This window comes from Protopterus annectens, chromosome 8.part1, assembly GCF_019279795.1.
Source record: "Protopterus annectens isolate FY-2018-M chromosome 8.part1, PAN1.0, whole genome shotgun sequence".
Classification (NCBI taxonomy): Eukaryota; Metazoa; Chordata; order Ceratodontiformes; family Protopteridae; genus Protopterus; species Protopterus annectens.
The window spans coordinates 419,196,908-419,222,377 of record NC_056742.1 but is presented as its reverse complement, the minus strand read 5'-3'; the positions used below and the strand labels follow the sequence as shown (position 1 = coordinate 419,222,377).

At 38.8% G+C, this 25,470-nt stretch overlaps 1 protein-coding gene across 3 annotated transcripts in view; it reads right to left on the bottom strand.

Annotated features, from left to right (window-relative positions):
* Positions 1-25,470, bottom strand: part of NOD2 (nucleotide binding oligomerization domain containing 2) — a 1,141,123-nt gene that overhangs the window by 158,549 nt on the left and 957,104 nt on the right. The window lies entirely within an intron of this gene.

The window sequence follows — 25,470 nt, the reverse complement described above, 5'->3', positions numbered from 1 at the left end:
CTTTATTGCAGACAGGAAGAGAAACAGTATTGGTGTATCGAACTAAACTTGTCTCTCTTTCTGCATAACATACTAATTTGGGCTGAGTTGTCCTGCAAAAGGGAAGGGAGCATGAAAAATGGTAAATGTGTCAATGTTTTGCAAGAAAACATATTTTCTGATTTTTCTCTAAATGTCACAGAAATCTTTGATACTACATTTAAGTCATCTTGTCAAATAAAGTACCATTAACAACCTACATTGCATAACACAGAGTATTTATTTTGGTAATAAGATGAAAATAATTATCTTTCATTTGATGATGGCATGGTTTGTCTTATACAATTTCAAGCTTCAGTATGATCGTCCCACTTTGAGCATCTAAAAACATACAACCATAACAGCTTATGACCTCATAATTTGTATAGTGATCAACTTGTAAGTGGTACTTTCTGTAACTGCAACAACTTCATAGAAAATAATGTTAGTCTTACACACAGAACTACTGATTTGTCCTGTTCAAGGTTTATGGCTTTGAAAAACTATATGCTGTAATATTGTTATGTAAGCAATGCAACTGAAGTGGGAAAATGTAATATATGAAGGCATTTGGGCCTCATTAAAAAAAAAATAAAAACTCTTAACAAACCCAAGAACAGATAATTGTTATTTTTTTGTACAGTGCTTATAAAAATACTTTGGAACAAAAACAGCAGGCACATTAGCACATTTCTTAAACATCCATGATAACAACAAAAAAAAAAAAAATCTTGCAGATACAGGTGACTAGCAGATGAAGTTGTTTGAAGTGTGTAGATCAGAGTGCAATATGTGTGTGCTATGTCTTTAAAATGCATGCGAGGCTGTGTGTGCACGTACAAATTCCAGACAGGTGCAATCCCTAGTGTCATTTTGTAGACACAGCCAGTGAGTGAGCATGTATGATCGCAGTAGTTAATTTGTGTATAAGTTACTTAGTTATAGTCAATAAGCCTGTACAGTGATGTGTTTGTATAGAATAAAGCTGCTTAAGCAGAAGCCACAAAAACTTGTTTATTCGTGTACCAACATGAAAGCGACAAAGTGTATACCAGCTCTTGGATTACAGTTCTAGTCTTGACCCCACAGGGAGAATGTGAGGGAAAGTCTGTCAGTGCTCATGGTGTACAACTACAAAATTACAATCCCTACAAAAGCCTGGAATTTATAAACTTTCTTTGGTTAGAGTTGTAAAATTGCAACTGAATGGATTATAATAGGCTATGAAAGAAATGTGTATGATGGTCATTTAGGAATAAAACTTCTTTGTACAAGGTGTGCAAAATGCTTGTGACCCACACTGTTGCCACTGTATCTGAATGGGATAAGAAAACAGCATCACTTCCTTATGTCAACCATGACTAATACAAGAGGGACTTAAATAGATTCTGGAGAAGAGACAAGAATCACTAAAACAACATCATGTTATGTCAAGCCCCCAAAACACCTACAGTTATTTTAATGCATTAAACAGCTTTGAAAACAAAGATAAAATAACAATGCTGTATCGGTTAACGTTTTGAGTTCCATTGTAGAGTTTTTTCTCAGGTATTTATGGTTTTCAGTTTGCTTTTCTCCAGAGTAGAAACTTGTGTCTCATTTTAACCACACCATGTACTAGAACTGGAAATTTTGTTTAGGCACATTTTTGATATATGCAGAAGCAGGCTGTGTGAAAATAAAAGTAAGGTGCTCTAGCAAAGGAAGTGGACATAACTTTAGCTATAGTGGCTTGTACTTTGTGGGTAAGTAACCCAGCCATGGCTATAAGATGCGCAGGGTTTAGTTTGAAAGTTTTTTATGTGACAAGTGCCATGTGAGTGAAAAAAGTTTGAGGAATACTCATGCCAATTGCTCAAGCATCTGCAGAATGGGAAACAGTCAAGATGAGATTTCTGGAGAAGGGGTCCAGTATAAGTAGTATGGGTAAGGGTTTTTATGAGGATTAACAAAGATCATAATCTTTTGGTAGGATTCATAACCAAGTACCAATGCACAGACGTATTGCTCAAAAAGTTCTGCAGAAAACCAAACCAGATTCACAGACAATAGATTAATATGGTCACATAACTGATAAGCAACTACACACTACATAGAACAGTGTTGCACAACACAGATTGAAACGGGTACACTACCCACAACAATACTGCACAGCCCATAGGGAAATGGCTACATTACCCACAGTAATACTTCACAGCCCATATGGAAAAGGGTACAAAATCCAGAGTAATACTGCAGAGACATATGGAATATTGGTACGCCACCCTGAGTAGTGCTGCACAGCCCATATAAAAGTAGGTATACTACCCACAGTAATAATGCACAACCTGTACAGAATATGGTACACTACCCACAATAATAATGCATGGCCCGTATAGAATATGGTACACTACCCACAGTAATACTGCACAGCCCATATAGAAATGGGAACACTACCAGCAGAAATAATGCACATCCTATATGAAAATGGCTACATTACCCATAGTAATACTGCACAGACTGTATAGAATATGGGTATACTACCCACAGTAATACTGCACAGCCTATATTGAAATGGGTGCACTAGCTACAGTAATAATGCACAGCCTATATGGAATATGGGTCCACTACCCAGAGTAGTGCTGCACAGCCCATACGGAAATGGGAACACTACCCATAGTAATACTGCACAGCCCATATGAAAATGGCCACACTACCCACAGTAATACTGCACGGCCTGTATAGAATATGGGTACACTACCCACAGTAATACTGCACCACAGCCCATATGAAAATGGCTACACTACCCACAGTAATACTGCACGGCCTGTACAGAATATGGGTACACTACCCACAGTAATACTGCACAGTCCATATGAAAATGGCTATACTACCCATAGTAATACTGCACAGCCTGTATAGAATATGGATACACTACGCACAGTAATACTGCACAGACTATACAGAAATGGGTACTACCTGCAGTAATAATGCACAGCCTATATGGAATATGGGTCCACTACCCTTAGTAGTGTTGCACAGCCCATATAGAAATGGGAACACTACCCACAGTAATACTGCATAGCCCATATGGAAATGGGTACACTGCCCACAGTAATGCTGCACAGGCAGACCAGGAACAACTAACTGTTTAGCACCACATGTACAAAAAAACTTCCTGTAATGCATACATAAATACAAATGTTACACATCACCGACATGGACATGTATGCATGCAAATACCTCTCACAGATATGCATAGCCACTGTAGTACATATACATGTAATTCAACCACTGATCAGTGACATGAAAACCAAGTGTGTCCTGGTACACAGCATCTACAGCATTGCAATACAAAGGTGACGTGTGCCACATGCTACAGAAGACAGACCAGTGACATAACTCATGCAATACAACAATTTAATAGGATACAAATTAATTCTGTTATTCACCAGTGTTGGACTGTACCCCCTAACCACCAAGTACAAGGGAAACATCACCTGTCCACTGTGTGTGTGAATTCTACCTCTCTGGATTTAAGGACTGATGCATATGCATACTGTGAGCTGTGTATTAATGTGTGTGTGTGTCTGGAGGCCATGCCCTCAATGCCACTGCATGTAACAATATCATTAATGGCAGGATCCAGGGATTATACTGAATCCTGCAGAGGGCTGATATGGGACATTCTGTAGCCTTTACTGTCATTGTACACCTCTGTATGCCTCTGCAGCTAGTTACACACTTTCTTGTGACCAGGAGATCAAGGAAGGTGTATATATAGCAAGCACCTACGATGCACACTATACAACAGCAGGAGTGTACATTGACACCTGTGCATCCACCTGTCATGGATAAAATGGGTAGCCATGCCATTCATACCACAATATTTCTCTCCTCTGGCTGAATGCCCAGTGAACTGAGTAGGTATCGAGGCACAAATTGAAACTGCTTAGTTATGTATGACATGTGCCCAGATTCTCTAAACATGTGTGCCTTTGGTTATACACCTTGTCACCCAAAGAGCTAAATCTTCTTTGACATATACAGCCTATCCTTTTTTATACACATTGCAAAGGTATGAGCAGTTGCCCCGGTGGTCACAACAATATTTACAACATGGCTGCACAGCCTGTGCATGTTGTGCACCCTACATTTATATAGGGAGATGCCTGGCTAACCACAACACTATTTTAATTACAGGCCCATAGTTTACTCTTGCTTTGAAACCAAAGCATCCATTACCAGGTCTCTCATTTGCCTAACTGCATATGATGAGTATCTTAAGCCACTCCTTCTGACCCAACAGTGTGCCACCTGTGTTTCCTGGTGCTCTCCAGACAAAACTGACCAGAGAACTGTGCTTGTGCTCAATGTGCTATTCATGTTTATCTCAGCACAGTAACCACATAGGGCTGGACACACAATTCTGTTATGAAAATTGTATGCCTGTTACTCCTACAGCTAAGATATCATCCATGCTGTCTACGGTACTCAGTGTGGGGACACACAAAAACAGCTGCCATTTTTGTGGTGTCGAATCTGCTGTTTACTGATCATGTTTTTGTATAAATGTGTGGCTCCTGTTAAAACTTTAGCAATTTACTGTACATCCTCATTCAGTAAGAACTATTTCCAAACCTTTCAACTGTACAGATGTTAGGAGAATGTCCAAATTTTTGCCTCATATTTTTGGTTATTTCCTCATAAACTTTATGATTTTTCTGGGAAGTAAATCACTAAATAATGGCATACATTTGAATTTCAGGCTTCATAACATTCAGAAAATGCATGCTAATACAATATTCTGTTATTCTAAGTTTATAAGAACAATATTTAAAATCTGTCCCTATTTTTGGGACTTTGCCCCCCCCCCTCACACACACACATTATTTTAGGTTTTGTCCAGACGTCTTGTACTAACAGGTTGAGAGGTTTGACTATTTCAGTTCTTGAAAACAGTTACTCTACATGGAAGTAGTAATAAAATGCAGATTTGTTTTTTCAGCCTTTGCCTTCATGTAGCTTCCCTTTACGATATCAAGAAACAAAACTGTGCCATATCTTCTGCAGAGGGAGCTGTTCATTTTCACTCTTTTTAGATACATAGCAAATGTTTATTGCAACAGCAAAAGGGGAAGTAAATCAGACTGCAGCAGGAACCAGCAACACTATTTGCTTTCCCACTGGAACCTTGCCACATAATTTACATGCATAGCAACCTCATGTATTTTTATACACGTTTCACTTCTTTCTTTGACAAATCTGTGGTGCATTACTGTTCATTTTCCCCATGCATTTCCCTTAGCTGGAAAATGCTAATGAATACACAAGTATGTGTCTATAAAGCACAGTAAAACCACGACAAAAGGACTAACTAATCCTGGTACTGAATACATGTCAAAATAAATGAAACATTGTTTTGCCTCTGTGTGACAAACAAAATTGAACAATGGTGTACAGAGAAACAGCAACGTCCTCAGATAGCATTTATGAGTGCAGAGTGGCAGAATAACAATGATTTCTATAACTTAGGCTTGATCTGTCAGAAACAGCAAATAGAAAAAAACTCAGATTCATATTAAAGACCATTTGTGCTAGTCTGGTATTAAGCTAGATGAAACAACACTTTTTCATCAAAATATATTAAAAATAATTATTCAATTGCTGTTTTTATCTGGTTAAACCAAATCCCTTACTGAAGACATATAAGCTGGACACATGTTTAATCATATGATCAAAATAAAGGGCGTATAACGTTTTAAATGCTTCCCTAGACTAATAAGTTAAAAAAAAAAACAAGACTGTGAATCCTCATGAACATGATATTATTACAGATGAGACTATACATTACAAGTCATCTGGTATCAAGCGAATAATCTAAGACCTTACTTTAAGCATACCCCCAAGCCCACTGTCCCAACTTGAATCTGGTATGAGTCTGCGTTGTTACTACAGAAGGGAGTTCTAGGGAACAAACATGAAAGTAAGAGGAAAGATTAAAATGATAATGTAATCATTATAAAATCAGGAGTTATATGATACTACAGATTGACCCTGGTCATGAATTCACAAAGATGCAATTCTTCCAGTCTAGACCACTAACAAAATCTTCAGTCTCACATGATCTAGAACAGCTGGTGTTTGTTTTGAAGTTACTGCATTCTTAGCTGTCACCAAAATCATACATAAAAATGCCTTAAGGCCCTAATAAACATGTAAATAAATGAATGAATGAAAGCATGAATGAATGAATAAATAAGAAAATAAAACTGCCCTTCCAAAATGTACCCCTTTTGGCCACAAACTAGCAGATGGGATCTCATCTTTGAACAGATCATCTCACAGGAGACTGCAGTCCCAAACAAACCCCTTAACAATTTATGAAATATAGTGCAGTACACACACAACAAACTGATTCTGGGGTGGCATTAAAAGAGGCAAGCGAATTATGCACTTGAACTTAAATTTGAAAACAGAAATGACCTTATCATAAGGCAGATTCTCCAGCATGGCTAAAAACATGTAATAAAACACTTGCTGGGGAATGTGAGTATCACAATGAGATTTGACAACTGCCCCCACTTTGCAGTCAAAAGTGAACTTGGTTAGACATAGGATCATAGGAAGTTACTAGACTAATGGCCCTGGGGCCCTTACAAGCCTAGCCAAGAGTTTATCCCCAAAAAGAAACCTCAGTCAGCACCTGTCGCCCCTGTCAATGAGGGACACAGGTGGAACCCCTGGGATGAATTTGTGGTTTCCCATCCACTCAACAAGGTTGCGCCTGAAGTGTGTCAGCAAGGTGCTCTGTTTGACATGTATAGGAAGTCTATTCCAGAGCCGGGGCAGCCTCTGGGAGAAAAACCTGGCTCTCCAACAGGTTTTGAAGATGTTGCATATTAGATTCAGGCCTTTTGACCGGGTAATGCATGAGGAGTTAGAATTACAGATATGGAGCATCTCTAGAAGGGCACGGTCCGAGTTTGCCTTGTAGGCGAGAGACAGATCACCCCTGAGCAATCTGTATGATACTGAATAGAGTGACAGTGATTTGAGCCTGCCCACACAGGACAGGTGTTGGAGGTCATGGATTCTCTTTGTGAGGCATTTCAGTGGCTTTTCCAGTTTGTGTAGATGTCTGGAGAGGTACATACAAAACAAGGCATTATATTCAATTATTGGTCTAATGAGAAAGGAGTAACCTCCTCTTTTCTGAATGCAATCCCTTTACTTATGAGATGAACCAAGTAAAAGGCTTTTTCTGCTACATGATGATCGAATGTGAGGTTGTTATCAAACCCAGGTCTCTCACCACAGGTTATGTGCTTAGGGGGTTGCCACTGAGTTGGTAATCAGTAGCCGCAGTGTTTTTGCCGAATGGTATGATGATAAATTTTTCTGCATTTAGCTTGAGGCTATGTCTTTGGCACCAGTCATTAGTTGCTGTGAGACCCTCTTGCTGGATGTTAACATCATTTGGGGAGTCAGTGACAGCACCCAATTTACAGTCACCTGCAAACTTGGTCAGCCACAGGCCTTTTGTCTTTGCCTGGACCTCTGAGAAGTAGATGCCAAACAGTAGGGGTCCCAGGATAGATCCTTGGGGAACTCCACTAGTGACAGGTCTGCTATCAGGGGTGGAGGCACCTATTCTGACTTTGAGGGTCTTGTCGGTGAGCCAGTTGGCCACCCACCTGATGAGATAGGGATTTACTCCAAGTTGTGTTAGCTTTTCGATGATGCCCGAGTGGGGGATTGTGTCAAAGGCCTTGGCCAGGTCAAGGTAAGCTATATACGCTGACTCTCCCTCATCCAGGGCCTTGGTGACCATCTCAAAGAAGTCAACCAGGTTCAACAGGCAAGATCTGCCCTTGACGACTCTGAACTGGGTGGGGTCAAGTGCTTGGAGATTGCCTATGTCCTTGTTTATGAGATCCATAATAATAAGCTCCACGGCTTTACAGATCAGACTTGTCAAGCTAATGGGGCAACAGTTTCCAGGGTCAGTAGTCCCACCACCTTTGTGCAAGAGGATGACAATGGCAGTTCTCCACTCTGCTGGAATGAAGCCTGTACTTAGGCTGTGGTTGAACAGGGTGCTCAATGCGTGAAGCTAGTTCTTGCTATAGATGGTGCAGAATACAGCCTGGTATACTATCAGGTCCCATGGAAGCTGTGTTCTTTGCCTTGGATAGGGTCTTTAGCACTTGATCTGTGGAGATGTGAGGTGCAGGACAAGTACTGGGGATGTTGAAAGGGCCTTTGTGGGGGACAAGGAGATGAAGTTGGCACTGAACCTATCTGCTAGATGGTTGGCTAAGTCAACAGAATTGGTGTAAGTGATAATATTAAGTATTAATCTGGAACAAACCTGGGCTTTGTCATGGAGGTTTCTGATGTAACTGAATAAGGCTTTGTGGTTTCCCTTTGTTTTGCAGCCTAGTTTCAATTCATTGGCTTTGGAGACTTTCACTAGTGATCTAATTGTCTTGTTGCTGCTAAGGAGGAAGTTTTTCCAGTTTAGAATATGTTCCTTTTTACCCGTGGACAATAGTTTTTTCCTTTTGTTGTAACACCTGTTGATAAAGGATTTCTGCCAAACAGGTTTCTGTTTCCTTGAGGAGCAGGTTTCAGTTCTACTGGGTTTGGCTGAGTCCATGCAGTTGTACAGGTGCTTGTATACTGCACTGGCATACTGTTCAGCATAGTTGTCTACATCTTCTGAGGGGGCGGTGGTGTGAAGCTACAGATACCTTCCCTTCGGAGGTTGTAGTCAGCTTTTGAGAAATTTTTTAGCTTGATTACGGTTGGGGGGGTAGAACTTTGAATGAGACAGTCTAATGATCTGATCTCTTCAGGGAAGAACATACTACGGGAGTGGTGCAGCGGTCACCCATGTTTGTGAGAAACAAGTCCAGAATGTTATCTCCCCTTGTGAGGGATGAGACAAGCTGGTCTAGTGCATTACAACTGATGAAGTCAAGGAATCGTTGAGTGAGTGCATTAGGGCAGGAATATGTCACCCAATCTATGTTGGGGTAGTTGAAGTCACCAAGGATCAGGGTAGTTGAAGTCACCAAGGATCAGGGTGTTAGGGGTACCTTAATGCAGTCAAGTAGATCCAGGTAAGAGGAATGGGTATCCTGAGTCATGGAGGGGGGTCTATAGCTGGCTATAACTTGGATGGGTGTCTTGCCAACTGTCCGTTGCACCTGGAGTATTTCCAGTGCATCATGCTGGCAAACTAGTCTGGATGTATGCCTGTCCTTAATGAAGATAGAGAACCCTTAGTCTTCCTGACCTCATTTTGGGGTTGGAATTTGTGGAATGAGGTATAGCTTGGTAAGGCAGGGGTGCTCTCTGCAGCCCTGAACCAAGTTTTTGTGACTGCACAGACATCGGCATCTTCCAGTGTGAGGAGAGCCTCCAGTGAGTGCATTTTCAGGTTAAGGCTCCTTGCGTTAAACAGCATGATCTTCAGTTTGCTTTTTGACAGATCTTTTATGTTGGAAGATTTGTCTTTGGGACATTGCCTAAAAAAGGCACAATGGGGAAGGTGAGAGCCTTGGCTAGGATCTGGAAACCCAGTGGTGACAGGTAGAGGCCATCTCTGGCAAAGCATCGAGGCCTGTCGACCATGTCAGCCCAGGCAGACAGATATTGAATCCCCTTGGAATGACACCAGAAACTAAGCCAATTGTTGAAGTCAAATTTTTTGTTGGTATTGTGGAATCATTCTTGGTGAAGGTAGGATGCTGCTTAGGGCTAGGGTCATACCTGCCTGGGACATATACTCGTAGAGCTTAATCATGTCTCTCTTCATATAATCCAGGGAGGTATGTCTCAAGTCATTCACAACAACATGGACAATGACAGAGTTGTACTTGTACTTGACTTGTGCATGCATGATGTGGTGGAATCTGGCACCAGACAGATAACTGACTGTGACCGTCTCCTTGTCCAGCCTGGTGAGGTGGATATTGATGTGTCTCACAATTGAGTCATAATTCCTTGATATTGTCTTTTATGTCACAGAGATATATAACAAAGATAAGGGGACCCAAGACATAGCCTTGAGGGACACTAGTGTCATTTTTCTGGTCAGATCAATTGCCACCAAGAAAGAATAGTTTAGCCCTGCAGCCCCCAAAATCACATTCCTGGTATTGGGAGTCCAGTGCACAACCACTACACCATGGTAGCATGCACTCATCCAGTGCTCAGCCACTACACCATGGAAGCATGCACTCATCCAGTACACAACCACTATCCCATGGTAGCATGAGCTCATCCAGTATACAACTACTACACCACAATGGCATGTGCTCATCCAGGATACAACCACAACACCATGGTAGCATGCATTCATCCAGTGCTCAACCACTACACTGTGGTAGCATGCACTCATCCAGTACACAATCACTATCCTATGGTAGCATGAGCTCATCCAGTATACAACTACTACACCGCAGTGGCATGTGCTCATCCAGGGCACAACCACGACATCATGGTAGCATGCATTCCTCTAGTGCACAACCACTACACCATGGTAGCATGAGCTCATCCCATGCTCAGCCACTACGCCACGGCAGCATGCACTCATCCGATGCATAACTACTACACCTTGGTAGCATATGCTCATCCAGTGCACAATCAGTACACCATGGTAGCATGCACTCAGCCAGTGCACAACTACTACATGGTAGCATATGCTCATACAGTGCACAATCAGTACACAACTACTGCACCATGGTAGCATGTGCTCATTCCCCATTTGTCTACTTAACAATTCAGGGTCACAGGGGAATTGAAGCCTGCCCTGGCAATCACTAGCACAAGGCAGAAGATCTAATACAGAAAAGGATGCCAGGTAATCACAGAATGCACACTCTCTCTCTCAAAATGGCATACACATGTCTACAGATAATCTGAATATATAGGAATGCCAATTATCTATAGCACATCTTTGGAACATGGAGAAAAATGGAATACCCAGTGTAAACCAAAATCATGTTCATCAGTCAAAATAACTTTACACGAAAGCAAATCTACTGAAAAATAAAAAATGTGCTGAAACAATCTAAGTCCCTCCCACCCCAAACTTATATATGCCTACTTTGAGATCACACAGCAATGGAAAAAAAAAGAAAACTCCACTGTTACTTAAGGTTGGTTTGGCACTTTTTCTTCATTCTATCAGTATTAGAAATGTCTCTTGATAAACTGATAGGCTCTGTGAAAACCCATACACATAGAGAAGACATACAGACTACACACAGAAGGTACCTTAGCTAAGAACCAAACAAGAGAACCAAGCACTGTGACACGCAGCTACAAATCCAGTGTCACCACACCTTCTCAACAGTACGTTTTCTTTATGTACATGATTTGTTAATTCCCATTCACATTGTAACAGGCTTGAAGTGACAACCCTGTCACTGTGTAAACCTAAGTAGAAGAGCTAACACGTCTGAATCTAGTAAAGATGTTGCAGCATGCATGTTAACCACCACATTTCACAACCAGCAGAGGTAACTTTTTGAAAACTACTCAACCTTTGCTAACAGCAAAAACCTGGTGTCAAATACAGATAATGCAGCCTTTCTTAGAATAGCAGTCTAAAGGAACATCAGATGAATGTCTGTACCACAAACAGAAACACCAGTGCACTGCAAACATTCCATCTGGTCACATGAGTACTAGCAGGTCAATAAGCTGTGTACACTACCAACCACATGAAACACATCATAACAAGCAATACTGCTTGCCACACAAATGTAATTGCCCACAGGAGAGGGATAACAACTAATGTCTTTATGCAGTGTATGGTTAGGTCCTACAATCCTTTTGATTTAATATCAGACTACCACTTGTTAAAGATTTCTGGATCACTTAAGAACTATGCATGATATTTACACAAGTAATGGCCATGTCACGTTTGTTTTTTCAGGCTTGCTTGTTTTCTAGGACTTTGTTCACCAAATCTGTAACTTCCTTACAAAATGATTTTTGAGGGTTGGTGGGGGTGGGGTGAGATCTTAACCTGAGCTTGGAAATGATCTCAGAGAACTGGAATGCTAGGTACAAAGAAAGACTGTCTGTATCTAAATGAATGCTTACTTTATGCCAAGAAGAAAGAAAAAATAGATTTAGAACTCACCCAGCTGTCAACAATGGTTCATTGTATAGCAATTATCAAAAGAGCAGGCCAGAGGGAAATGCATGGCAGATGTCAGTTTAAATGGCAGTGTCAGAACATGGGTGGTAACTTTACGAGTTAACTATATTGAAAAAAAATAGTTCTTGTGACATTGAAAATTAAGAACTAAAGCGGTAAAGGAACATATCTGCTCACCATCCTTTGCGAGGTCTACAATGAAATCCAAAACTATAACTGCTGCATAAAAATATCTCCTTTTTTCCCCTGCAAAGGAAAACAGCCTTGACTGCAAATGGGAAACATAAAAGGTTTCAGTCATGACTTTTTATGCAACAATATGAAGGAATAAGGTGGAGGTGAAAAGTACATACAGAGAAAGTTGCAGCTGAAAACAGCTAAAAGACATTTTGATATCCAATGCCTTACAGGAAGTCATTTCAACTTCTGGTTACCATGGTTTCCTTAACGTTTTTATTTTTTGAATATTTTTGGGGAGGCCTGGATCTGTCTTCGGGTGTCTTTTCCAAGGGCTCCTCCTAACACTGTACCAGAACTGTGCAGAACTATCACTGTATTTGGCAAGGTACTTGTAGTATCTGCTGCTCTAACGAGGAGGATTTTTTTTTCTTTCTTTAAGCTCTTCCTTGCTATGAATACAATGTTGCAATACTGAACTTAGCCTATCATTATGTTTGCTCCTGCTAAATGAACTTGCACAAGTTTTGGGGTTTGCATTTGTGGGGTTCTGCATCATGGACTTCCAAACCTTCAAAGTGCTGCCAATGCAACTAAAAAACAAATAAACAAACAAAAAAAAAACTTAACCTTATTCTGGAGAAAATAGGAGTAAACAGCGTATACAAAACTATTGGCATGTACATTTCCAGTAGACTTCCACGTATCTTTCACTGAATCTTACAGATGAAAATTACTTCAGACATCTACTTATTCTGCTTGGATTCAAGGTTAGGAGAGTAGGTGTGGAATAACCTCGAAGACTCTAGAAGAGTTAAAGAAAGTGACTGGGCATTTATGAGTATGTCTTGTTCTGATACTATGAATTTCAATGAAGTACACTTGTTTAATTAATGTCACTGGAAGCAAAGTCATGGGATTAATTGCACCAGTGGGGCAACTATTTAATGGTCAAGTAGCCTTCATATTCACTAACACCTTTCATAAAGACTTAGAGCAAAACATTTATTCTGTATCAGTCCTGTTAGGCAGCATCAGTTTATTCATGCTGACATCTCATCACTTGGTTGCAAAATTATCTACATACAAACATTATATTTTATCCCTCTTCCTTTCAGGGATAAAGGCAAAACAAATCAGATGTTTTAGTGTTATTTTGTAACCTGCTACTTCTCCTACAACCAACAAACGATGACTCAGTTTTATGCTGCAGTTAGTGACAGGCACAGCTTCAGAATGATAGGTAATTTTTAAAAATAGCACATTTTTTAGTGGGTCTTTATACCCCTGCCCCTACTAGGCGTCAGTCTTCCTCTATCCAGTTCACGCCCCCATTTGTTCTTGTTTATTACACCATAGGATGAATACCATATCACCCTGTGTGCCCTTCCCAGAGGAGATTAACCTTTTGCTGGACTAGAATCTTTGACTGATCATTGCAGGAACCAACAGCTGATTGGCAGAAGAGCTGCAATACAGGTCGTCCCTAGAGTAAATAATTTTGTATGCATCCGTTAATAAATATGAAAATAAACCATATTTACATGTTTTCCGTTACATACATTATGCACCCCATTTTCTTTTTTATAACTATCATCAGTCCAGCATTACATAAATTGCTCAGTTCCTGTCTTCCCTTAAACCCCTCCTTCCCCACCTGAATATTCTGCATGCACTTTTCCCACAATTTTCATTTAATTCTATGGAATCTGCTTGTTTCATTTTTCTAAAGATCCCACTTTCAATTGTTTTATCCCTGTTACAATATTCTGTATGTCAAATACAGTTGGTTTAGACTTTGATTTCTATTTTCTAGTACTTGTTTTTTTGGCAGCCACCAGAAATAAACATAACAGGGTCTAATTGTGTCTAGACAATTGAGATCCTGTTTCCCACCTCAAAATAATAATTTCCTTTGTTGCACCCTTTTACTCACCCAATATTTCTGTCAGAATATTCTGCAGGGATTTTTTAAAATCTGCCAACTTATTACACTTCCAAAATATATGTTCTCAGTCACCTTCCTTCCCCATCACACCTCCAACATTTGCTATCTACCTGTGGAAAAATTCTTTGAAGTCTGCTTGGGGTATAAAAATACCTATGCATATACTTCCAAGGAAAGATCTTAAACCTTCTGGACTTAGCTGTATAATTGAGAGCCATATATATGCCCTGCCATTGTTCCCTTTTAAATATCTTATCCAATCTCAATCTCATCTGATTGATTCTTATAGTTATTGTACAATATCTTATTTGCCCTACTATTTATGTAATTTTAACAGCAGCTTCTATTCTAGAGTCACTAAAAACGTTACCAAAGTGGGTCTTTCACTTTAGATTCCCATCCCTTTCTCTTTGTGTATACTCTGTGATCAATCCCTGGAAGAGAAGGCAGTATCTAACCTGCAGTGCAAATTTACTCTTCCCCATCCCATTCCATTACCTTTTCTTCTCTAGGTATGTGCTCCTATTACCTTGGTTTCCTTGTTAGTTTTCTTCAATAAATGCAAGCCCTCTTTTCCCTATTCTGTGTACCCCTACCTGAGTCATCCCTATGAGCAAAATCTCTTTTCTACATTCTTGTGTTGGTTTAGCCCTTACAGTACTTTCTGTTACTTTATGAAGACAATATTCTGTACAATTGTTATTATTCTCCTTAAGGATCTGCATCAAAAATCCCACTCTCTCATTATTTCTTGAAGTTCCTCCCCAGTTCATCATCAACCCTTTCCACATTGAATTATAATTTCTGTTTAGCTCTAAAATATCCCTTCAAATCATATAACCCTATACCATCATGTTCTACTGCAAGGATCAACTTATCCCACTTAACTATTACCCTGTTCCCCTCCCAGATAAATTCTTTCAACTCTTTATTAGTTACTGTCCACAGCATTCTCCTCTGGTTGATAAAAATATACCTGACCTGTATATAAAACTAAAGGGGATAAAAATACTTTCACTGCTTGTATCTTACTGTCCAAATCCATAAACAAGAACTTCTGTTTTTTCAGTTTTTACATTATCTTTTGTTTAGTCTCTTCACACATATCCTGAGCTGCCATAACAGAAGCCTTTTTAAGTCATACTCCTCAGTACTTCATTTTACTGTGTTCCCATAAATATGGATATTGCTGAACCAATTCATGTGTGGGCACACAATTTACAGCTATATGCTTTGTTTTATCTTCATTAATTTTATATCCTGAAAATAACTGAAACTGTCTCAAAATGTTCAACAACACTGAGATGTCCTTTCTGGAGTTATCAGGTACAAAATAATATCTGCAAATAAAGCCAGCTTTTCTTGATCACAATACCCATTATTTCCTTGAATTTCAGAGCCTATTATTTTCTTTGCCAATGCCTCCAAATATATAGAAAAATAACAAAAGGGAAAGGTGACACCCCTGCTGGTTCCTTCTGTTCAGACAACTAATTCTTGCCTCTATCCTGCATATGTCCTCCTGATTAACCTCACTATTGTATCAGGAAATGCAAATACTTCCCTTGCTCTACTCAAAATCTCAGCTTTCTCTTTTGAATGTTTTCTCTGCTTCAAGGCCTACCAACAAAAGCTGCATTTTCTTACATTTTGCTTCCATCTAGATCATCATTGTTCTATTAATGTTGTCAAATGTTTGCCTCCCCTCCACAAAACCACACTGATCCATATTTATCAAAGTTGGCAACACCTTTGCCATTCTTTTAACTAGTATAGACATAAACACTTTATAATCATGGTTTAAAATTGAAATGGTCTAGATGAAGCTGGGTCTGATCAGTCTTTATTGTCTTTAAGTATTACAGCCACCACAGTTTTCTTCCAAGATGTTGGTACTTCCCTTCTTTTTAAAATACTATTAAACAAAACCCTCCAGATCATTATCACTTTTGTCGCTGCTAAATTCCAAGTTTCCACAGGAATACCATCTATTCCTGGAGATTTTCCTGCAGATTTATTATACAACAATGTTTTTATCTCTTCTTCTCCTATATTAATTGTCAATTGTTGAGCCTCATCTACCTGTAATCTTGGCATAATTAAGTCTTCCATAAATATTTTCATTTATGCTGTTTCTTGATTTCCACATTTGCTTTATCCAATTTTTCATAAAATTTCCTTAATATCTTTTAATATGTCTACAGGATCTCTGGGTATTCTATACAACCAATTCTACTTTCTGTTGCCTAAGTTGTTGTGCTAAAAGTTTTTGTGCTCTGGAGTTATTATCAAAAATAGTTGCTTAACAGTAATTTCTCTAAATTCATACATATTATCCAAATACTCTTTCTTTCTTTAGCACTCTGCAGATTACCCTTATTCTGCAATACTTTAACCTTTATCAATCCATCTAAATAATTTGTATTACTTCTTAACCATCTCTCTTTCTCTTTTATTTGCACCTTATTTTTAAACTCAGTTTGCATTTTATCCCACTCAGTAACTATAACTTCTGAAGAAATTTCTATTTCCCTAATAACTCTTGAATAATTTCCACTACTCATGCCTTAAATGCCTACCTTTTTAACAGGTAGGTGGGAAAGCACCAGTGTGTCATTTTCAGTCATTATCCTGCATTTTATTTTAGTTGTTTTGTGCATGATTGGAAATAAGTTATTGGATGTGTATCAAAGCATTCACTTAAATGTAAATGTTCCTGTGAAATATAATTTCTGTCTAGTCTAACCCAGTTATTATACTTTGAGGAATAATATGTAAGTTCCAACTACTGAATTCTTGTCTTCCATACCAAATATTTTCATAACTTTCTTCAAAGATCTAGCCTCTGTTGTTATACTTTCCCTTCTAGGTCCCCCAGATAAATCCTCACTGATGCAAATCAAGTTGCAGTCCCCACCTATAAGTAATATTTCCTGCTGAAAGCTGATTATTTCTCCCAAAATTGTCTTAAAATCCACAACAGCAGTTTTTGGTGGAATATAACTACATGCCAGTGTAATCCTCCTCCCTGTGAATATCCCCCTTCTACCACAAATCTACCATTATAATATTTTCCCTCTTCTACCACTATCAGTGTTCTATCAGTTAGTATAATTCCTATCATTTTCCTTTGTCCCTGATATTCTTCTGAATATTCATCCTGAAATCCTTTCTTTATCAAGTTCACATGCTCTTTTCTTTTCATATGTGTCTCCTGCAGCATTACTATTTGCATTTTAACTATATTAAGTTTTCTTAAGATAATTCAATTGTTTTTTTTTCTTTTTGTCTATACCTTTAGGGCCATTTACATTCCAAGAAAATATGGGCAGTGTAGCCATTATGATAAGAATTTATTGTTCCCATGGCAGTTTTTTGAATGTGGAACCCAAGATAGTGGTAAAAACATTACCAAACAAGACCAATAACCAAATAAGATAACATTACAATTAGGTGGTCACCAGCTAAATGTTGTCAAGCAATAATATTTTATTAAGCGCTTTCATCCTATTATTAGGACTTCATCAGAACAATATAATAATGTCACTCTAGCTTTCACAGCTCTATATAAAGAAATAATGTAGGGAAGACCCACCTACATATCCTAATTTATTATTTATCCAATAAATACTTAAAGAAACCTACCTATGTTACACATGAAATATACAAAATATAAAAAATATATAAAAACATAACATTTAACATAACATATTGTATGTAAAGCTTTAAATTTTACACCAGAAAGAACAATCCCTTGCATAAAGTAATATTATTTAAACCTCTTACCAATAGACAGTCATTAAATTACAATTTCAAAGGATTAACAGTGGATGAATAGCTAAAAAGTCATTCAGACTTGGGCCGTTGTTAGCATTTAACCTAAGTTGCCACAAAAGTTCTTTATGTTCTCATTTTATTTTCCGTTCACCTTCCCTAGGGTTAGGAACAATCTTTTCTAGTATACCAAACTGAAACTTGTCAAACTGTCCACAGCAGATATAATGCATTACTAACATTCTTATTTTTTATGTCATATAAGTACTCCTAAATCCTTTTATACAGACTTCTTTCAGTTTTGCCAACATAAAATGCCAGACAGGTTGATCACTTTGCCAAACAGACTACTTCCTTACTTTGACAGTTTCCTCCATAAAAATAAATCCTGGATTGTATTCCATTTTCTAAAACAACTGTGTCAGTCTCCAAAATATAAGCACATTGTTTGTAAAAAAACACATTTTTACCATCCTTTCCATTTGTCTTCCAGCACAGTGTGTAATATTCTGGTCAACTTCTAAATATTATTAACATTATGTGCCATCTTGTATGCAGATAATGGTTCTCTGCCTAATAAATTGAAAATCTCAGGGCAAACCTTAAATATATTCCAATTGTTGTTTGCTATACATTTAATTTTGCTTGTATATTTACTATATTCCAGAACCATAGCTTGTTCATATTTCTTGCCTGGAATAATTAATACATTCTCATGCATACTAGATTATTATCCAAACCCACCCCTAAGACAGGTTTAAAATTTCATCCCCATACTCTTAACACTTCTTCCTTTAAATTATAAACTAATTCCTCTGGGTAACTTCTAGTAATGAACATTTTAAAAACATTATCCATTTCTTTAAGTAAATCATCTTTATCAGAAGTCACCTTGGCCGCCCTAATATACTGCCCCCTTTTACTTAGCTTTTCTTCTGGGCCAAAGGGTAGCAGCTTGAAAAATAGAGATAGGTGTTACTGAAGGTGGGTTTCCTGTAAATCATGGATTTAGAACCATTGTCTGTCAGTGTAATCAAAGAGTCAAGACAATTTATATTAGTCCAATCTACACGTGAAGTGAATTTAAGAAATTAAGTGGTATTATTCAAATATTTCATAAACTTATCAATTAAACCTGAAGGGGGCATCCCATAACATGCAAATATCATCCAGGAATCTTGGGTATAAATTAATCTACCTAAAAAATTCACTTTTAAAAACATAAGACCTCTCCCAATCTAGTAGGACCAAACTGGCATAAACTGAGGCACTGACGGCACCCATAGCTACTCCCTTAATTTGTTTGAAAAGCCAGGGGTGGCTCATGCTATTGGACTGCAGCCCCTCCAGCTTTAAAACAAAATAAAATGAAAATAAGAAAGAAAAGAAAAACAAAATAAAAAAGCTAAAAGCAAGGCAGGAACTCCAAGCATGTGTGTTCGCAGCATTCCCAGAACTCCGCGCATGCACACAAACATCCGGACTGGCTAACCAGCAGTCCGGATTAGCCAGTCAGCATTCAGACAACAGACATCCCAGAAGTCTACACAGTTTACAACTGCATAGACTTGAAGGGGATCAGACTGCAACAGCTACAGGCTGGTAGCTCTTGCGAGAAGGGGAAGGACCTTGCTCTCGCAGGGATTTTTTACTGAACTCTGAAGCTACAGGAAGGGCTGAAACTTGTACTGGAGAATTCATGGGACTGAACGGCTTGGAAACAGGGCTTTTTTTACTAAACTCCAAAGCTGAAAACAGGGCTTTTTTACTGAACTCCAAAGCTGGAAACAGGGCTTTTTTACAGTGTGTGTGTGTGTATGTGTGTGTGTGCGTGTGTGTGTGTGTATATGTATGTGTGTGTAAAATCCCAGTTGCTCTGTTCCTCATAAAATCTGTGGTTTTGTGGATTTTGAATTCACTAAATAATATTCTTCAGAAAGTACATGGTAACACAAAACCTTTTATTCTAGAAATTTTCTACAGTGGTTCCCAAACTTTTTTGATTCTTGGCTCCCCTGCTAAATCCAGGTTTTCTCAAGGTGCCCCCCCACGGCATGCATAAAGTGCATATTTTATTTATTTATGTATTTATTTGACATTTGTTTAATGAGTTTGCCCGACTGGACTAAAATTCCTGGGGAGAAATGCTCAAAAGTACAATAAAAAGACAATTACCAAAAAAAGTGCACATTCTGCTTAACAGCACAACACTGATCTACTATGGCCTTGAGGTAAGCAAACCTAATGGCAACCTTATTGACTTTAAGTTTATAAGAGCAATATTTAAAATCCGTCCCTATTATTTGGCTCTGTCCAGCATACCTCTCAACTGTATAGATTTTTTCAGAATGTCCAGATTTTTGCCTCATATTTTTGGTCTTTTTCTCATAAAAATTGTTTTCTGGCAAATCATTGAAGTTGAAGTAAAAAAATAACGACAGACAGTTGAGTTTCATACTTCATACCCTTCAGAAAATTCATGCTAATGCAAAACCTGCATTTCTATCAACTTTCTAAGTTTGTGAGAGCAGTACTTAAAAGTGTCCCTATTTTGTGCCTTTGTACTCCCACTATTTTTGGCTTTGTCCAGATTTCTTAATCGAAGAGGGTGAGAGGTATGTGTCCAGTGGTATGGTCCAAACTTACACAGACCTCATTGCTGCTGCTGCCAGGGATCACTCTCACTCGTCACTCTCTCCCTCCATGACACACACACACACACACACACACACACACACACACACACACACACACACACACACACACACACACACACACACACACACACACACACACACACACACACACACACACACACACACACACAGTCTAATGCACACATTCACTTACAGATGCAGACAGACACACACTCATACAGGCATTCACTTACCTGACAGCCTAGTTCCAAGTGCTCCATGGCCCGATATTGGTCCGTGGCCTGGTGCTTGAGGGCCGCTGATATACTTGATGCCAGTTCTGCTAAAAAGCTACAGTAATTTTAGTGAATTCAGTTCTCACTTCTCACCATAGCTCTCAACCTCTTAGCACAAAAAAAAAACTGGACAAACAAAGCCAATAATGGGGGAATACAAATTCAGTTCTCACTTCTCACTCACCACAGCTCTCAACTCTTAGCACAAAAAATCTGGACAAAGCTCACAAGTGGTGGTGGCTAGGGACTTTAGGCTCTTTTTACATTGGCAGACTAAAAGAATGTTAATTAATGTACATTTTGTGAAATAAAATAAATCTAGAGCTCTTAATTATTGCCATTATTTATTGAGCATAATTCGTCACTTTTCCTCCAAAAGTCACCAGTTTTAGGAGGGATTAAGAGGGACAGACCTAAAATTTGAGTCAAAATCAGGGGCGTCCCTGAAGAGACAGTTGAGAGGTATGAGTCAGCCTAGTAGTCTGTAATCAGTTTAGAAAAAACATGTAGACCTGCTTAACTTCCAAGTTCGAGATCCCATAAACCTACAAAACCAGTTCCCTAACCAACTTGGTTAGTCAATAGCCAGGTGCACAATTTACCATGTTTACAAATAACAAAACATCTACTACATAACAAGTTTTTTTTGTCTTTCATCTGTGGGATAATGTTACTATCAATCACTGAATGTCAAGTCCAAGTACATATAAGATAACTGTCTCAGCTCAAGAGTAAAACACAGAATGTCATATCAGAGAAGGCATGAGTTATTTTTTAACCTGTCCAACTTATAAACCATGATAAACCCTCAAACGTTTAAATGGATTTTATTCCCACTGATGCTGCCTTTTTAATTTTTGCTTATAAAACCAAAATATATCGGGACATGGAGCACTTGGAACTGGGCTGTCAGGTAAGTGAATGCCTGTATGAGTGTGTGTCTGTCTGCGTGTGTAAGTGAATGTGTGCATTAGACTGTGTGTGTGTGTGTGTGTGTGTGTGTGTGTGTGTGTGTGTGTGTGTGTGTGTGTGTCATGGAGGGAGAGAGTGAAGAGTGAGAGTGATCCCTGGCAGCAGCAGCAATGAGGTCTGTGTAAGTTTGGACAATACCACTGGACACATACCTCTCACCCTCTTAGATTAAGAAATCTGGACAAAGCCAAAAACAGTGGGGGTACAAAGGCACAAAATAGGGACACTTTTAAGTACTGCTCTCACAAACTTAGAAAGTTGATAGAAATGCAGGTTTTGCATTACACGCATCTTCTATCTATAACAGTATTCAGAGATTTACAAATAAAGCATAACATTCTGTAACACTTCACTAACTTTTTCATGCCACTCTTTCAATTATTTTTTTTAAACTGTTTGCCCCTGCTGCTTGACAACCATCAGACAACCTCTCTGTCAAGCAGCCCATTTGTTCCCTCAACAGGTGAGAGCTGACTGAGAGGGGTTATCATCCATGCCGCCATTAGGGATGGTCCAAAGGTTTTTCCAGTTTTCTCCTCAGCCCTAACCCTGAGCTCACCCATCAAGGCACTGAGGATGAGGAGTGCAAAGGACTGCCATAGCATTATAGGCAGTAACTCCCATAGGAGGATGGAGGCAGTATGTAGAACCAAACATCCAAACCAAATGCCATCATTGTCCAAGCTGTGCTAACTCTTAAAATTGACATACAGTTCAAGAATCCTAGTTAACACTTATGATATTTATCCCAAAGCTGACAAGTTCAAAAATTAGTGACTCAGTTCACAGTTAATATGCAGCCTGCTACTTCATTTTGTCAAATACAAAATAAGAGATGACTAACTTGCAAAAAGGCATTCAAGTGCAATTCACACACAAATGTCTGCACAAAATACTTTGTCCTAATTTAGACCACCTGGTAAAATGTAGCCAACGATTTAGAACTCAGACAACATCAGTCAAAGACTTTCTATTCATTCTTAAGACCACATCTAGGCTCAGGGATATAACATTGAGTTATACATTTTCTAAAGTTTTGAATCTATAACTTGACACCTACATTGTACAGAACTCAACATTTTTCACATACTTATTAGAAACTGGATTATAGGGAATAATAACTGTAAAGGCTGTAGCATGACCTACCCCAATGAATCATTATAATTCTGTTTCATCCTTAGCTCTTGGTCCCCCATAACTCAATCCATTTTCCTAGCACACTATATTGAATTCCAGCCCTGGGTCTTCAAACATATTTCTACACTGACTTGAAACATCTGTGCTCTCTTCGCTACCATGTAGAAACTATGACAGAGTATTCATACACTGACTGCTTATACTGGCAAACTTAACATTAGCCTATATTTGTTAACTGTCCAACTGTCCAATATTATCGGTCCATTGCCCGGTTGTCAAATTCATATTCACATAGTGCTTCTTTGTCAACCTGGCATTTTTTGAATGGGAAGCATATACTGTTTAATCACAGGTTTCTCTAGGGCATCTCAGATGGAGGTGTAGGAATCCATAAGATTTAACACCGCTAAAGATATTTCAGTCATGGATGGGATATTGATGGAATAAAGCTCTGATTCTCACTGGAACAAGGTATGGAGCTGACACTGACATTGCGTGTCCAGCTTAGGAGTTAGACTCTGAGAAAAGTCTGTTGTGCTCCACATAAGCTGCATTAGCAGACCATACCACTGAACGAAGGACATGGCAGATCAGAAGAAAGCTCCATGCTGTTTACCGCTGCTCATATTATAGAAAAGATATGCCCAATCAAGTCCATGCACATAAGCCATGCTTACATGCTCAAAATAGTATTTACATACAAAGTACCCTCATTTACTAAGAGGGAAACAATATAGTAACACACTATGTAGTACCATAACATTTGATTGCTTAACATGCACAGATATAAATTGTTTGAAAGCAAACCTCTTAGATAAGGTACAATTGTCTACATGGTAGCTTTATGTAAATGAAAAAGTCCTAATGTTGGTGTATTTACACTGCAAGCTAAAATAAACACATAAACCCACACACACAAACACACAGCAGACACAAAATAGATGCACGCAAAACAAGGAAATAATGCAGGTCACTTAAAACAAAACCCAAACTAAAAATCTACAAATAAAAATGAAACGGGTATTAAAAAACACAAATTGTATCGTCCATTTACTTTGGTTTAAAAATAAATAACTTCATATACTGCACACATAAAAGGCAGGCAATGCACCCCTGGCCCACCCAAAACATTTTTTGTCATCTAAATCATGCTTCAGAAATGATATTTATTTAAATTAAATAAAATAGATAAAAATAAAACACATATCACATCTAACCAATCAGTAAACAGCCTCAATGCAAAATTAACCTAATTCTAGCTATCTAACCCAGGTAAAATTTAACTAGAAAGCAGTTTAAAGGGTAGCTGACTTTTGACTAAAGTTAGATGCAGTGGCTGTCTTACCTTACACATATAGCCAACCCAAAGTCAGTAGATTAGAGCAATGAGTCGTATAGGATATGCTTGTGCTGCAGTTCGAGTTCCGAACATAAAGTGCTGCCGATAATCCATTACAAGTACCATTCCCGCTTGCATTTGAGCAGCCAGGCCAGCCAGAAATGTGTGCACGACGTGAGCTCCTTGCGCTCAATTCCGAATGGCTGGCAGTCCTGACTGAGCTGACGTTATCGCGCACGTGATGATGTCAGCTCAAACAGCATGAAAATCAGAAAGTTTTAAAAAAAAGAAAAAATCTGAAATGAAGGGAGTAATTCAGTATGGTTGGGAGGTATGGTGAGCGGCGCCCCTGTGAGGAACCCAGGGTGCCGCAGCGCACACTTTGGGAACATCTGGTTAATAAGATCAATATTTTAAATTTGTCCCTATTTTTAGGGCTGTATTCCCTCATTATTGGCTTTGTCTAGGATTTTTTGTGCTAAGAGGTTGAGAGCTATGGTGAGAACTGAATTCACAAAATATGTTTGGGGGCTGTATTCCCCCATTATTGGCTTTGTCTAGGTATTTTGTGCTAAGAGGTTGAGAGCTATGGTGAGAACTGAATTAACTAAATGATAGCCATTTAAGTTTCAGTCTACCTGTCTTTCACAACCAGCTGATTTGGCATAGTGGTATGTTGCAACGTCTAACTGAAGTGCATAGGGTCCTGGGGCCAAGACTTGGCAGTGAAATACATGGTGGTAACACAAAATTTTATTCTAGCAGCTTTCCAAGATTATACAAGCAATGTTTAAAATGTATCCCTAGTTTTTGGGCTTTTGCCTCCCTCCAATAAATTTTGGCCTTTTCCAGATTTCTTGTGCTTCAAAGTTGAGAGATACAGTTGTGTGTCGAGTAGATTTTACAAGGAGCTGAGAGCCTGAAAAGAAGTTTAGTGCTGCTTATGTAAATCTGCTTGCATTGTTAATGGTACAACAGGTAGTACTTGCTTTTGATACAGAAGGCTGTGGATT